The following is a 14,671-nucleotide window of genomic DNA, read 5'->3' as shown; positions in this document are numbered from 1 at the left end:
CAACAGTTCATCCTTTTTTATGGCTATATAATATTCGTGTGTGTGTGTGTGTGTGTGTGTGTGTGGTGTGTTTGTGTGTGTGTGTGGTGTGTGTGTGTGTGTGTGTGTGTGTGTGTGTATATGGTATCTTCTTTATTCATTCATCTATCGGTGGGTTACTTCCTTATCTAAACTATTGTTAATAATGCTGCATTGAATGTAGGGGTGTATAAATCTTTTCAATTAGTGTTTTTGTTCTTTTTGGATAAACGTCCAGGAGTGCAATTACTAGATCATATGGTAGTTGTATTTTTAATTTTTTGAGGAACCTCCATATTGTTTACCAGAGTGGATGTACCAGTTTACATTCTCACCAACAGTGCAGAAGCATTCCCTTTTATCCACATCCTCACCAACACTTGTTATTTCTCAAAAAACTTTTAAAGCCACTCCCTGATATTAGCTTTCTTTTGTTTACAAACTTGCCCAAACCATAGCATTAGTAAATGGCAAGGTTGGGATTGGAAGCTTTTAAAATTTTTTTTAATTTTATTTTTTTAATTTACATCCAAATTAGTTAGCATATAGTGCAACAATGATTTCAAGAGTAGATTCCTTAATGCCTCTTACCCATTTAGCCCATCCCCCCTCCCACAACCCCTCCAGTAACCCTCTGTTTGTTCTCCATATTTAAGAGTCTCTTATGTTTTGTCCCCCTCCCTGTTTTTATATTATTTTTGCTTTCCTTATGTTCATGTGTTCTGTGTCTTAAAGTCCATATTAGTGACGTCATATGATATTCGTCTTTCTCTGAGTAATTTCACTTAGCATAATACCCTCTAGTTCCATCCACATAGTTGCAAATGGGAAGATTTCATTATTTTTGATTGCCAAGTAATACTCTTGTGTGTGTGTGTGTGTGTATATATATATATATATACACCACATCTTCTTTATCCATTAATCCATTGATGGACATTTGGGCTCTTTTCATACTTTGGCTATTGTGGATAGTGCTGCTATAAACATGGGGTGCATGTGTCCCTTCGAAACAGCACACCTATATCCCGTGGATGAATACCTAGTAGTGCAATTGCTGGGTCATAGGGTAGTTCTATTTTTAATTATTTGAGGAACCTCCATACGGTTTTCCAGAGTGGCTGCACCAGCTTGCATTCCCACCAGCAGTGCAAAAGAGATCCTCTTTCTCTGCATCCTCGCCAACATCTGTTGTTGCTTGAGTTGTTAATGTTAGCCATTCTGACAGGTCTAAGGTGGTATCTCCTTGTGGTTTTGATTTGTATTTCCCTGATGATGAGTGATGTTGAGCATTTTTTCATGTGTCGGTTGGCCATCTGGATGTCTTCTTTGGAGAAGTGTCTATTCATGTCTTTTGCCCATTTCTTCAGTGGATTATTTGTTTTTTGGGTGTTGAGTTTGGTAAGTTCTTTATAGATTTTGGATACTAACTCTTTATCTGATATGTTGTTTGCAAATATCTTCTCCCATTCTGTCGGTTGCCTTTTAGTTTTGCTGATTGTTTCCTTCGCTGTGTAGAAGCTTTTTATTTTGATGAGGTCCCAATGGTTCATTCTTGCTTTATTTCCCTTGCCTCTGGAGACGTGTTGAGTAAGAAGTTGCTGTGGCCAAGATCAAAGAGGGTTTTGCCTGCTTTCTCCTCGAGGATTTTGATGGCTTCCTGTCTTACATTGAAGTCTTTCATCCATTTTGAGTTTATTTTTGTGTATGGTGTAAGAAAGTGGTCCAGGTTCATTTTTCTGCATGTCGCTGTCCAGTTTTCCCAGCACCATTTGCTGAGGAGACTGTCTCTATTCCATTGGATATTCTTTCCTGCTTTGTCAAAGATTAGTTGGCCATATGTTTGTGGGTCCATTTCTGGGTTCTCTATTCTGTTCCATTGATCTGAGTGTCTGTTTTTGTGCCAGGTTTGGAAGCCTTTTAGAGTTTGGTTTGAATTGTTACTGTGTTGTTCTCAGGCTGGCCAGTTTCTTAGCTTCTATAATAAAAATAGATGGATAGATAGATAGATATCCCTGATTTTTGACTACCAGATTCTATGCACTATTCTAAGGACTTTTCTATTCTGTAAGTTAGGATGATAATAGCACCTACTTAGTTTATAAGCATTGTCTTGAAGATGACATGTGGGAATGTGTGTAATGTCTGCTGGACAAAAGCTGGATATTATAAGTGCTCCAAAATGTTAGTCATTCTGATTGTCATTAGTAATAATCTTGTCTGCCAAGAAATATGAACAGCCGCAAAAAACGCTGCCATTGCCACTTGCATGTAAATGGCACTGTTCTGGGGCCACCTGGTTGGCTCAGTCAGTGGAGCATGCAACTCTTGATCTCAGGGTTGTTAAGTTTGAACCCCACATTGGGTGTAGAGATTACTTAAAAGTAAAATCTTTAAGAAAAAAATGGTACTGTTCTGAAAAATGTAAACATGTCACAAATACTCTTTTTTCCCCCTAAAAATATTTAAATAATCTTTTAATTTTATTTTAGAATTATGTCAGATTTACAGAAAAGTTACAAGATGGTACAGAGAGTTCCTCTATATCCCTTACCTGCATCTCCCATCACTATGGTAACTTTATCACTGCTAAGAACCCAATACTGGTACATTGCTCTTAATTAAACCCCAGACTTTTTTTCGTATTTCTCTAATGTCTTTTCTCTGTTGCAGGATCCAATGCCGGGTACCCCGTTGCATTTGGCAAATGCTCTCTTCTGCCCTAAGCAGTCACTTCTGTTAGCCTGAACTGTGTGCTCTTCTCCAAAGAAATGTCACAGAGGAACACCTTGCATTCTTTAGTTCTGGCATTTGCGGCTTTCTGCCCTTCACTCTTCTAGCCAACTCCTTTCTTACGTTCTGACAGATCCATAGGACTGACCTGAAACAGTACCCTTCCTGGTTGTAGGACTGAACTTAAATCCTCAGTTTTCTCATCTGCAATAATAATTCCTACAGAACCTGGCACATGGTGACTCTTCCTCCAAAAATGTTAATTATAGCTTTTTAAAATCATTGTGCTTTCCTCTTCAGGTTGTAAACCAACCTAGCTCCTGATTCTGTTCATACTTTTTTAATTCTCTTCATGCTGTCTCAAATGTTACTCAGTTTCGTTGATGAGTTTGCTGACTCAGAGGCTGCTTAATTGCCTGAGAAATTTGAATGCTTCTTTTTAAGTGCTTTGCTACTTTCCTTTCCTTACAGAAAATTTTGGAAAGCAATAGGATAACAGGAGAGAATCTGAAATACCAGATTCTTAAGCTTCCTTCCAAATCTTCTCCCACCCTCTATTTTGGTCTTTTTTATTCCTAGAACTCCCACCATACTGTCTGCACATAGGGGAAGGCCCACCCCCCCATCTGCTGTGAGTTGGGAGGGAATAGACCTGGCAGCTGTGGTCTAGGATAAGCGAATTTGAGTATTCGAATCATTTTCTGTGGAATGTGCTTAGGTCACATGGTCTAATCAGAAAATTTCATGCAATCTGACATTTCCATCAGAGTTGCTTAGGAACCTAAGGAAAGCTCTGGCTCTGAATGGCAGGACAGTAATAAATTAGGCAGTCCCAGGTCCAGCCATCTGCTCTAAGTAAATTAAGAGCATAACCCATGTGGGATTTATCTAAAATAGAGATTCTTATTTTTTTCCCTCTTCTCATTTTTATTCTCTTTATCTGGGCTCTGTAAGTCAGTTTAACTTTGCATAGAATACCCCAGCTGTCTCTGTCCTGTGCTGTATGCTGTCTTCCACTTCCACCTCCCCTTTTAGGCAGCCAGCCTCAGTCTCCTGCCACCAGGAACGAGGTCCTCTTGAATGGCTGGTGATCTCGACATTCTGAGAACTGCCTGACTGGAGGCCAGAGTACTTCAGCTGTGCCTCTGTGGTGCTGCCCTCCACCCTTTCATCCTTCCTCATTTACCACCTTCCTCTTGTCCCTCCCCACCTTGGCCCCACTGATCTCTCCAAACAGTGTCCCCTCGTCTGGCCGGTCACCATCATTTTCATTTTCACTCTCTGTACACTGATCATTTTTATAAACTATCTCATCATGCTACTGTCTCGCTCAAAAACCTGCATCGCTTACAGGATGAGCCAAATGTTTCTACAGTAAATTCCTCATCAAGCTCCAACCTGCCTTTGAACCTCATCTTCTCTTAACTGGCTTTTACCCTCACTTCACAGTCTGCTCTTTCCACTTTTTCTAGAGCACACCTACTTTGTCCTGCCTCATTTATTTTAATGTTTTAAGATTACAACTTGCTTTAGATCTTTGCTTAACTGGTTGGTATTTCTAATTCAGTTGTAACTCCTAGAAAGCAGTCTTAGATGTTTTTGTTGTCCCCAACCCCATGCTTATGACAATTCTAGACACCTAGAAGTGTTTTGTAAATACTGAATTTTTTATTATTAATTCATTAATTACTTAATGGACTGCTTTGTCCTGGTTGTGCTTCTAGTGGATGAGACATACAGTTAAGACAAATAAGATGTATAGTTGGTGAGATGGTGACAACTACTTTGAAAAGAATTAAGTAGAGGACGAAGGAGAGTGTAGATGTAAATAGAATAGTAAAGAAAGGCTCCCAGGGGAATAACAGTTGGGCCAAGACATCATAGTGGTGGATCTGAGTTCTGTAAGGCACACATTTAATCATTAAAAAATAAAATCCTGGGGCACCTGGGTGGCTCAGTCAGTTGAGCGTCCGACTTCGGCTCAGGTCATGAGGTCTGTGAGTTTGAGCCCGCGTCGGGTTCTGTGCTGACAGCTCAGAGCCTGGAGCCTGCTTCAGATTCTGTGTCTCCCTCTCTCCCTGCACCTCCCCCACTCACGCTCTGTCTCTCTCTTTCCCTCAAAAATAAAATAAACATTAAAAAAATTTTTTTTAAATAAAATCCTTTCCAGGTCACAGCATAGTTGGAATGGCATATATCATGGTGTCACTAAAGACCCAGAATACAATTAAAATGATATTTTTAAGTACAAAGTTATGTTGTACTAAGGGAGGATAAAGCCACCCATTTCATTCCCCCCACTGAAACTAGATACAATACAGGAAAAAGAAAGACAGAAGTGGCTTTGCGATGCAGAGTTTGTTCAGAATAGATACAGTGAACAAAGTAGGAAAATAGTAAAGACAACCCTTAACTGAAAATTAAATGGTATGCAATACCAAATATTAGATTTGTCCCTTGAACCTTTGTGGAGGACCAGAGTAGCTGGGCTGGAGCTGAATCCAGTAGGGTCCAGCCCAGGATGGGCCTGGGGGGCTGGAAGAGGGAGGTTATCTGGGGTGTGAGAGGATTTATGGGACCAAAGACAATCAGAGAGGGTTATTCCTTTAGCAGGCAGAAGCAGCTACTTGCAGACCGCCAGAGCACTTTCAGAGGTCCGGTTGCATTTTCATATGAAGCATCACTTCAATTTGGAATGCTCAACACTGACTGACAGCAGCAACCTTAAAAAATTTATTCTCTTTCACCTGTTAATTTCATAGCTAGGAATCTAGCCTAAGGAAGTCTTCAGAGATGCAAATGTAGGGTTATGTGCTGGATGTTCAGGTCAGCATTATCCACACAATAGTATTTGTGCATTCATAAAAAATGCTTTAAAAGTGGCATAGAAAAATACACCTACCATATTGAGCAAAATTTTATTTTATTTTTAAATGTATGTATGTATGTATGTATTTGTATATATTTTGAGAGAGAGGAGAGAGAGAGTGTGTGCCCAAGTGGGGAAGGAAAAGAGAGAGAGGGAGAGAGAATCCCAGGAAGGCTCCACACTGTTAGTGAGGAGCTTGATACAGGGCTTGAACTCATGAACTGTGAGATCATGACCTGAACCAAAGTTGGACGCTTAACTAACTGAGCCACCCAGGCGCCCCACTGAGCAAAATTTTAAGAAGCAAAATTCCATACTGCATATAACTATTGTTCTAAATGTGTAAAAATAAAATATTTATTTACCAAACATTTATTAGCACATAGATGTTTCAGACACTGTGGCAGGTGCTGAGAGATAAATTTCTATGTGTATATGTATGTATGTGTGTGTGTTTTCATAGAAAAAAGACTAGAAAGAAGTACTCCCAAATATTAACAAGTGTTCTAAGTAATTGTTTTACTGTAATTTTAACTTTATTCTCTGTATTTCCTCTAATTTCCAATGGTTAAGCTTCCGACTTCGGCTCAGGTCATGATCTCACAGTTCAAGAGTTTGAGCTCCTTCTTGGGCTTTGCACTGACAGCTCAGAGCCTGGAACCTGTTCCAGATTCAGTGTCTCCCTCTCTCTGCCCCTCCCCCACTTGTGCTCTCTCTGTCTCTCTCAAAAATAAATGACTATTAAAAATTTTTTTTCTTTTAAATCCTGGGGCACAATTAACTTTGTAAAGTTATGAAGTAATGAATAAAATTCATTAAGACGTGTTTTCCTCTTTTGAATTGTAGGGTATAAAGCAACATACCATAGGTAGCATTTCTCTGCAAGCAGTTCATTAAAGACCAGCAGAGCACTCCCTCTTCCCCCCAATGAGTGACTAAATGTTTCTCCTTTCTGGAAGAAGCTAGCATAAACCAGTGGAGCAGGTTTGTGGCAGTGAGGCGCAGCGCAGGCAAGCAGATTTGAATCTGGGATTAGCACGCTTGCAATTGGACAAATGGGCCACTTGAGTGGCCTCACCTATGCCTGCCTGGGAAACAGTCTGTGGTTCTCAGTCATAGGAGGACACAGAATCTGACACCCTCCAGGGTGGAAACAAAGCAGTGCATGGGAGAAAAAAAGATGCTTTTGTGCCAAATGAGGTTTCTAGGCAACAACTCATTTATCTACTTCAATGTCCCTAATCATTCAGCATTGCTGACCTTTAGAACCTGTCTGATAAGCTCATCAGATTTCCGCAATGAAAGAGCTGACATATGCAGATGAGACAGATCAACATTTGGCTCCTGCCTTACTTTCCAGCCTCAGAGGCCATTCCTTTGTTTCTGTCCGACCAAATGATTGTCTTGCTGTCCTTCAACTTTCCTATCTTCATGCTCTGCCCATACTGGTCACTGTGCCTGGAATCCCTTGTCTGGACCTGACTGACAGTCTCTTCAAGATTTAGTTCAAGTTTCAGTTCCCTTGGGACTCTTTTCTTGCACCACCATCCTAACTCCCTCCCCTCCCCATCCATCCATCCATCCACCTAACAAGTATTCTTAAATGCCTACTATGAGCTAGCACTGAGACAGACATGGCCATTGTCATCATAACCTAAAAGGAAGACAGTTGAACAAATAATTATAGTTTTATTTTTCTCCATAATATTTATAATGACCTGAGATTCAATTATATATACATATATATTTATCATCTACCTCTGATAGGAAACTATAATAAACTCTAGGAGGACAGGAGCTTTATCTTGTTTGCCATTGTGCCTAAAAAAGTGCCTGTCGTTTTGTAGATACTTGATTAATATTTGATAACTGACTAAGCTGGAATTATGTATGGTCCCATTTAAAACAAATAAGGATGTGAATTTCTGATGTGTTTAAAAAGACGCATTAACCGCCCCCCCCCCCCGCCCCTTCAGGCATCTTTCAAATGATAAGTGATTAAATTCTAAAACCCAATATGGTACAATGTGGAGACAATGATTTATGCCTCACTCCTGACTTCAGTTAGAATGTCTGAGGGATTCGGTCAAGATGACACCAAAGAATTTTGTAATAGAAACTTGAGTACTTTGCAGTTTTTGATTAATTTTGTGATTCTCCTGGCAATTTCAGGGAAAGGCTTGTTGGAGCCTGATCATGTGATAAAAATAGAGGACACAAAATAGAAGAGATTTGGTCAGCAAGGAATAGTCACGATAATAGTCAACTTGTGTGAAAAAGGAACATTCTATACAGTAGTGTCTGCCATGCATTATAATTCTGTTCAAAAACAAAAAACAAATGACCGTTCTAATACTGCCAATATCACTTCCCCTAGTGTACCCCTTCTGAACCTGAGTTGGACCTTGGTGTGCTGGAGCTTGGTTTACTGGCGGGAAAGAGCAAGTGTCCCAGAGCGGGGAAGGGGGGAGGTGTGGCAGCATTGTGCTTCAAGGTGGGGTGAATTATAATCCATGGAAACTGGGCCAGAGGCAGAGACAGAGGCTTGAGGGGAGGCCTAGAGCTGCTGTCCCAAGGCACCACAGACTGGATGGCTTAAACAACAGGAATGTAGTATCTCATGGTTCTAGAGTTTAGAAGTCTGAGATCAACGTGTCATCAGGGGTAGTTCCATTTGAGGGATGTCACTGAGAATCAGTTCCATGCCTTTTTTAGCTTCTGGTACCCTCAGGTGTTCCTTGGCTTGTAGATGGCATCATCCTGGAGTCTTCATACTGACTTACCTCTGTGTCTATCTCTGTGTCCAAATTTGCCATTTTTATAAGGATACCAGTGGATCAGGGCCCATTCTAATGACCTCATTTTGACTTGATTATCTGCAAGGATCCTATTTTCTTTCTTTCTTTTTTTTTTTTTTTAAGTTTATTTATTTATTTTGAGAGAGAGAGAGAAAGAAAGAAAGGCAGGGAGGAGCAGAGAGAGAGAGAATCCCAAGCAGGCTCCGTTCTGTCGGCACAGAACCTGATGTGGGGCTTGATCCTGAGAACCATTAGATCGTGACCTAAGCTGACACCAAGAGTCAGATGTTTAACTGACTGAGCCATCCAGGTTCCCTAAAGATCCTATTTTCTTTCTTTTTTTTTTTTTTTTTTTAATTTTTTTTTTTCAACGTTTATTTATTTTTGGGACAGAGAGAGACAGAGCATGAACGGGGGAGGGGCAGAGAGAGAGGGAGACACAGAATCGGAAACAGGCTCCAGGCTCTGAGCCATCAGCCCAGAGCCTGACGCGGGGCTCGAACTCACGGACCGAGAGATCGTGACCTGGCTGAAGTCGGACGCTTAACCGACTGCGCCACCCAGGTGCCCCTAAAGATCCTATTTTCTTTTTTTTTTTTTTTTTTTTAAATTTTTTCTTTTCAACGTTTATTTATTTTTGGGACAGAGAGAGACAGCATGAACGGGGGAGGGGCAGGGAGAGAGGGAGACACAGAATCGGAAACAGGCTCCAGGCTCTGAGCCATCAGCCCAGAGCCCGACGCGGGGCTCGAACTCCCGGACCGCGAGATCGTGACCTGGCTGAAGTCGGACGCTTAACCGACTGCGCCACCCAGGCGCCCCGATCCTATTTTCTAAGTAAGGTCACATTCATAGGAGTTGGGTATCTTTTGGGGGCACAGAATTCAAACCCACAACAGAGAGAGAATGAGAAAGGGAAAAGTGGAGGAGTGGAGGGTAGCCTGGAGAATTTCTAGAGTAGCTGGAATATAGCATAGCATTAGGCTTTTTATAAGCCCTAGGCAGCTTCAGCCAGCATTGGAGGAGAGCAGGGGAGCTGCTTAGCTTGGACACATACCAACAATGAAACTGAAAAAATCCCCTTGAAGTGGCTGGAACTTCTTGGAAAGAAACATTACATAGCCACAATAGTGCTTTATGTCTGAAAAAAAAAAAAATTGGATGTCAGATCTGGGGCAAATCATCAAGGGTAATTTGGTGGCTTGGGAAGTATATTGATTCACAGTGGGTAACATACCACTTCTCTAGTACTGATTGTGTGACCTTGCTTCACCTCTCGGGTCCTCAGTTTCCTCATCTGTAAAATGAGGCCAGTGAGCTCAAACTCACAGGGTATTTGTGATGATTACATGAGATTAGGTATGAAAAGCCAACTGCTCTCAGAAGGTACTTAACAAAATCAGTTCCCCATTTTCCCTTCCTGAAAAAAATCCAGAGACAGCTTCTGTTTAAGAAACTAGTTTCTTGGGGTGCCTGGGGGGCTCAGTTGGTTAAACGTCTGATTTCAACTCAGGTCATGGTCTCACGGTTAGTGAGTTCAAGCCCCACGTTGGACTCTGTGCTGACAGCTCAGAGCCTGGAGTCTGCTTTGAATTCTGTGTCTTTCTGCCTCTCCCTTATGCTCTGTCATTCTCTCTCCCAAAAATAAATAAACATTAAAAAAAAAAAAAAAAACCAGAAACAAAAAGAAACTAGTTTCTTGTTTTCACTATGTCAGAGTAAAAAACCTTTTAGAAAGATATGGTAATAGATATCTAAATACCTTCTAGTTGGTTACATTCACTGCCTTATTCGGGGCTTAGAGAAAGTGAGAAGCTTGAAATGTGGCTAGAACCATCCTCCAGTACTCTAATCATTAGGCTAGGAAGCCCAGAGGATGGGATTACAGAGACCTTCCTGGTCAGTTTCTATTTTCAGATGAAGCCTTTGAATAATCCAACATGCAGTAGAAAAATCTCTGCCATGTCCATAGCCCAGGAATCAGTAACCTGAAAAATCTCCGTCAAAGTTTATGATCATCAAGAATATGACTATAGGGGTGCCTGGGTGGCTCAGTTGGTTCAGCATCCGACTTCAGCTCAGGTCATGATCTCGTGGTCCATGAGTTTGAGCCCTGTGTCAGGCTCTGTGCTGATGGCTCAGAGCCTGGAGCCTGCTTTGGATTCTATGTCTCCCTTTCTCCCTGCCCCTCCCCACTTGCACTCTGTCTATCTCTCTCCCTCTCAAAAATAAATAAACATTAAAAAAAATGCCTTCAAACCTTAAATATTTTTTTATATAATTCACAATATAGAATGTACATTCATTTGTCTAGTTTTGTAGACCTCAAAACTAAGGATTTCTCTCAGTATGGGTCATCTGATTCAAGTTTTACTTCATCCTTTTTGCACAAACTGTTTCCATAAGGCATTATTTATATTTCCTAATTTTGAGGGTGGAATCTTAGTAGATTTTTCTCTCCCCAAACTTTTAGAGTTTACCAACTCACATCTAATCTGAGAATATTTTTAACGATGGATTTTATCACCTTTTCCCAATACATTCAACATAATTTTTATGAAAATAACTCATTTTGCATTCCTATTTTTATCAGCAATATTTAGTTAAAATACAAAATTATAATAGCAAATACATTGGACATAAATGGGAGCAAGAACAAGGTCAACTAAGTCTTAGAAAGCACACAGCTGAGCTCAAAGGAGTAGAAGCATTCAGACAAATGGAGATCCTTCCAACTGTACTCCTTCAGTGGGTCTAGGGTGAAACATCAGTGTATTTTAGAGAGGAAACTACAACCTGTTTTAATCTGACAAGTCGGTTAAGTAAAGATGGGTTGAAGTGTTTCACTGCATAAGGTGATAATGGGAACCATAGTGGTTCAACTGTTGACAGATTTCTACATCTCTCCGGTGAGGTTTTGCTGTAAATTAGGAGCACCACTACCATCACTCCAACAATGGATTACAGATGTTAGGACGATGGTAATCACTCTTCAGGATGCTATCATTATATATAATTGGGCATTACTTTTATATCTAAACATCTCTCATTCTATTCCTAATTCAACTTATGTGTTCAACAATCTTACATTTATGACGTGGTTTTTTCCTGTATGTTGGGACAAAGTATGGTCCTTGCTTAAGGTCTGCTCCTTGCTCTTGGGGAACTTATAGTCTAGTAGGGTAACCAGGTTAGTAAATGGGCAATTACCAAGCAGCTGGTTAGCACAAGGGATAAACAAGCCAAGAGGGCAACATCCCACATTCCATACTGCAAGTCTTCTCCTGTGCATTTTAGTGGAAGTCAGCAGAAGCGTGGGTTCGATGATTAACAAGCATCTGTAGGGCACTTGCAGAGTACCAAATGCTTCTTTAGGTAGCAGGGTTACAAAGATGAGTAATTTCCAATCCTATACTTGAGAAATCCATACAAGTAATTATGTTAGAATGTAGTGAGTGCGGTCTTTTGGATGGGCACTGGGTCTTCAGTGAGCATCAGTGAGAGATGGTGGGGGAAGGGAAGCTTCCTGCAAGAGGTGAGGCTCTGCTAGGCTGGAAGTGCCCTGAGGGCAGGGCCTGAATTGTCTGGTGCTTTGCTTTTGCTGCCCCGCCCCTTCCCGGGACAGTGATTGTGAGCCCAATCAGCTTTATAATGAGTGAATGAACTACAGGCTGACAAGGAGTAACCAGGGGCCAGGCCCTGTATGAGATCCTGGGAATGCAAAGATGAGTGAGATTCAGCCTTTTCCCTGATGTAGGAGATTATAATAAAGTCTCATTTCTGGCTGAATCCTGATAACATGCTAGGCAGTGTAAATGAAACCATCTGCAAACATAGGCATGCCTTTCTAATAAATGGTGCTTCACACTGGACCATTTACTGGTTAGGGCAAATTCTTGTCAAACATACTCTCTTGAGCTTATTCCATGGAGGACAGTAGATGGTTAGGGAGCAGGAGATTGATCAAGGCCAGCTCCAGCTGTGGTATTAAAAAGACCTCACTCGGACTGACTTGAATCATGGTTGTGTCAGGAAACCATCAGTGCTCAACCACAGAGTGTGGATAATACAGCTGGCCAGCAGGCCATTGGGGATAGCAAGCAGTTTCATCTGAGGATCGCATAAGTGCTTTTTCAAATATTGACTACCCTTTGGAACTTTTCTCTGCACTACCCCCACCTCTAACCAGCAGAGATGTGGCAAGTAGTAACTCTCATAACAATATCAAATACTATCCAGGTTTGGAGTTGTTGGCTGGTGGTTTGCTCCAGGTAACCAGCAATTTCAAGCTGGTCTCTAGGAACAAAAGTTTGAATGAGGTCCCTCAACTGCCTCTGCTCTAAGTCTACTCAAACCCTAGATTCCTGAACCATCGAAGGCAGCTGACGTTGGTAGAGAAGCTAGTAGAACAGGGGACACCAGGCAAGATAAGAGGCATGGATGTGAGATTGATGTCAATTTACTATGTCTGAGTGCTACAATCAGCAAGACAGGAAACCTCTCCAATATTATGAAAAGACAATCTGGGGTGGAGGGAGGTATGGGCTTTGTCTCAGGGCATACAGCAAGTTAGGGGCAGAAGTGCTACTCTCTTTGAATAAGCAAGTCAGATTGCATGTCTGTCCCAGAAAAAGAAAGGCCATTCCCTTTTCTAATTTGGACATCTTCACATCTTTGCTATTTCTTCTTAAGAATGTGCCTCGTTTTGGGGTGCCTGGTTGGCTCTGTCATTAAGCGTCTGACTTTGGCCCACTTCATGATCTTATGGTTCATGGGTTCAAGCCCTGCATCGGGCTCTGTGCTGACAGCTCAGAGCCTGGAACCTGTTTCAGATTCTGTGTCTCCCTCTCTCTATGCCCCTCCCCTGCTTGTGCTCTTTCTTTTTTTCTCAAAAGTAGATAAAAAATTAAAAAAAAAAAAAGAAGAATGTGCCTTATTTTGGGGTGAATGGGTGGCTCAGTCAGTTGAGCATCTAACTTCAGCTCAGGTCCTTGCCCCGTGGTTCATGGGTTCGAGCCCCATGTGGGGCTCTATGCTGACAGCTCAGAGTCTGGAGCCTGCTCCAGATTCTGTGTCTCCCTTTCTCTCTGCCCGTCCCCCACTTGCACTCTGTCTCTCAAGAATAAATAAACATTAAAAATATTTAAAAAAGAAAAAAAGAATGTGCCTCATTTTTCCTCCCCAGATAACAACCCTTTCCAAATTCTCATTGCCATATTTATTCTTGAGAATCCACACATCAGACCCAAGTGGAATTATAGCTCTAATATCCTATTCATGCTCCCTACATGCCCTCAACCCTCCCCAGCTGGAGGGTCACATTCCTTTTCAGAAATAGCATCAAAGAGTTGGGGGTAGAGAGCAGGAGTGTAACTAGAAGTTGGGGACCTCTAAGCAATGACTAATGCAACAGACAGGCTTCTCTTTGTCCATTGTTAACTGATAATGAATAGACCTCCAACCTCCTATTTCTTCTACCTCTGGAGAAAGAAGGAGGCAGTGGGCAGAGAAAATTTCTTTCAGTTTGACTCTGCCTTTGAGTTATTGCCTTTTTTCCTCCAGCTTTTTGAGGTATAAGTGACAAATTAAATATAAGATAAAGTGTTCATTGTGAAGACTTGACATATGTATGCCTTATGAAAGAATTCTTATTTTTTTAAGCTTAATTGTTTTTTTCAGTTTATATATTTATTTTGAGAGAGAGAGAGAGAACCAGCAGAGGAGGGGCAGAGAGAGAGGGGAACAGAGGATCCGAAGCAGGATCTGTGCTGACAGCCCCTCATGGGGCTCAAACTCACTAATGGCAAGATCATGTCCTGAGCTGAAGTCGGATGCTCAACTGGCTGAGCCATCCAGGCGCCCTGGGATTCCTCTTATTTAGTTAATTAACACATCTATAGCCTCACATATTTATCTTGTCTTTCTTTTTTATTCTTTATCTGTAGGAACGTTTTGGGTTATTGCCTTTTCCCCTTTCCTCCACAAGTCACCAAGACCAGTCAGGAATTTTTAGCAAGTTGGAACTGCTTACAGATCAGTTTTTGGCTCTGATGAGTGTTCTAAGAAATATTTTAACAATCTGCATTATAGGGCCATATCCTCCAGTTCTGTATGTTATACTACTTCTTTCTCAGGCACCACATAGCCATTTGCAATCGTAGGCATGTTGACTTTATGATACAGGTTTTAGTTTCCTCATCTGCAAGATGAAGGTGTTCTCTGAGTCATATACTTCTTGAAAGTATGTATTTTG

This window comes from Leopardus geoffroyi, chromosome B4, assembly GCF_018350155.1.
Source record: "Leopardus geoffroyi isolate Oge1 chromosome B4, O.geoffroyi_Oge1_pat1.0, whole genome shotgun sequence".
Lineage (NCBI taxonomy): Eukaryota > Metazoa > Chordata > Mammalia > Carnivora > Felidae > Leopardus > Leopardus geoffroyi.
Note: the sequence above shows the minus strand (reverse complement) of the source record.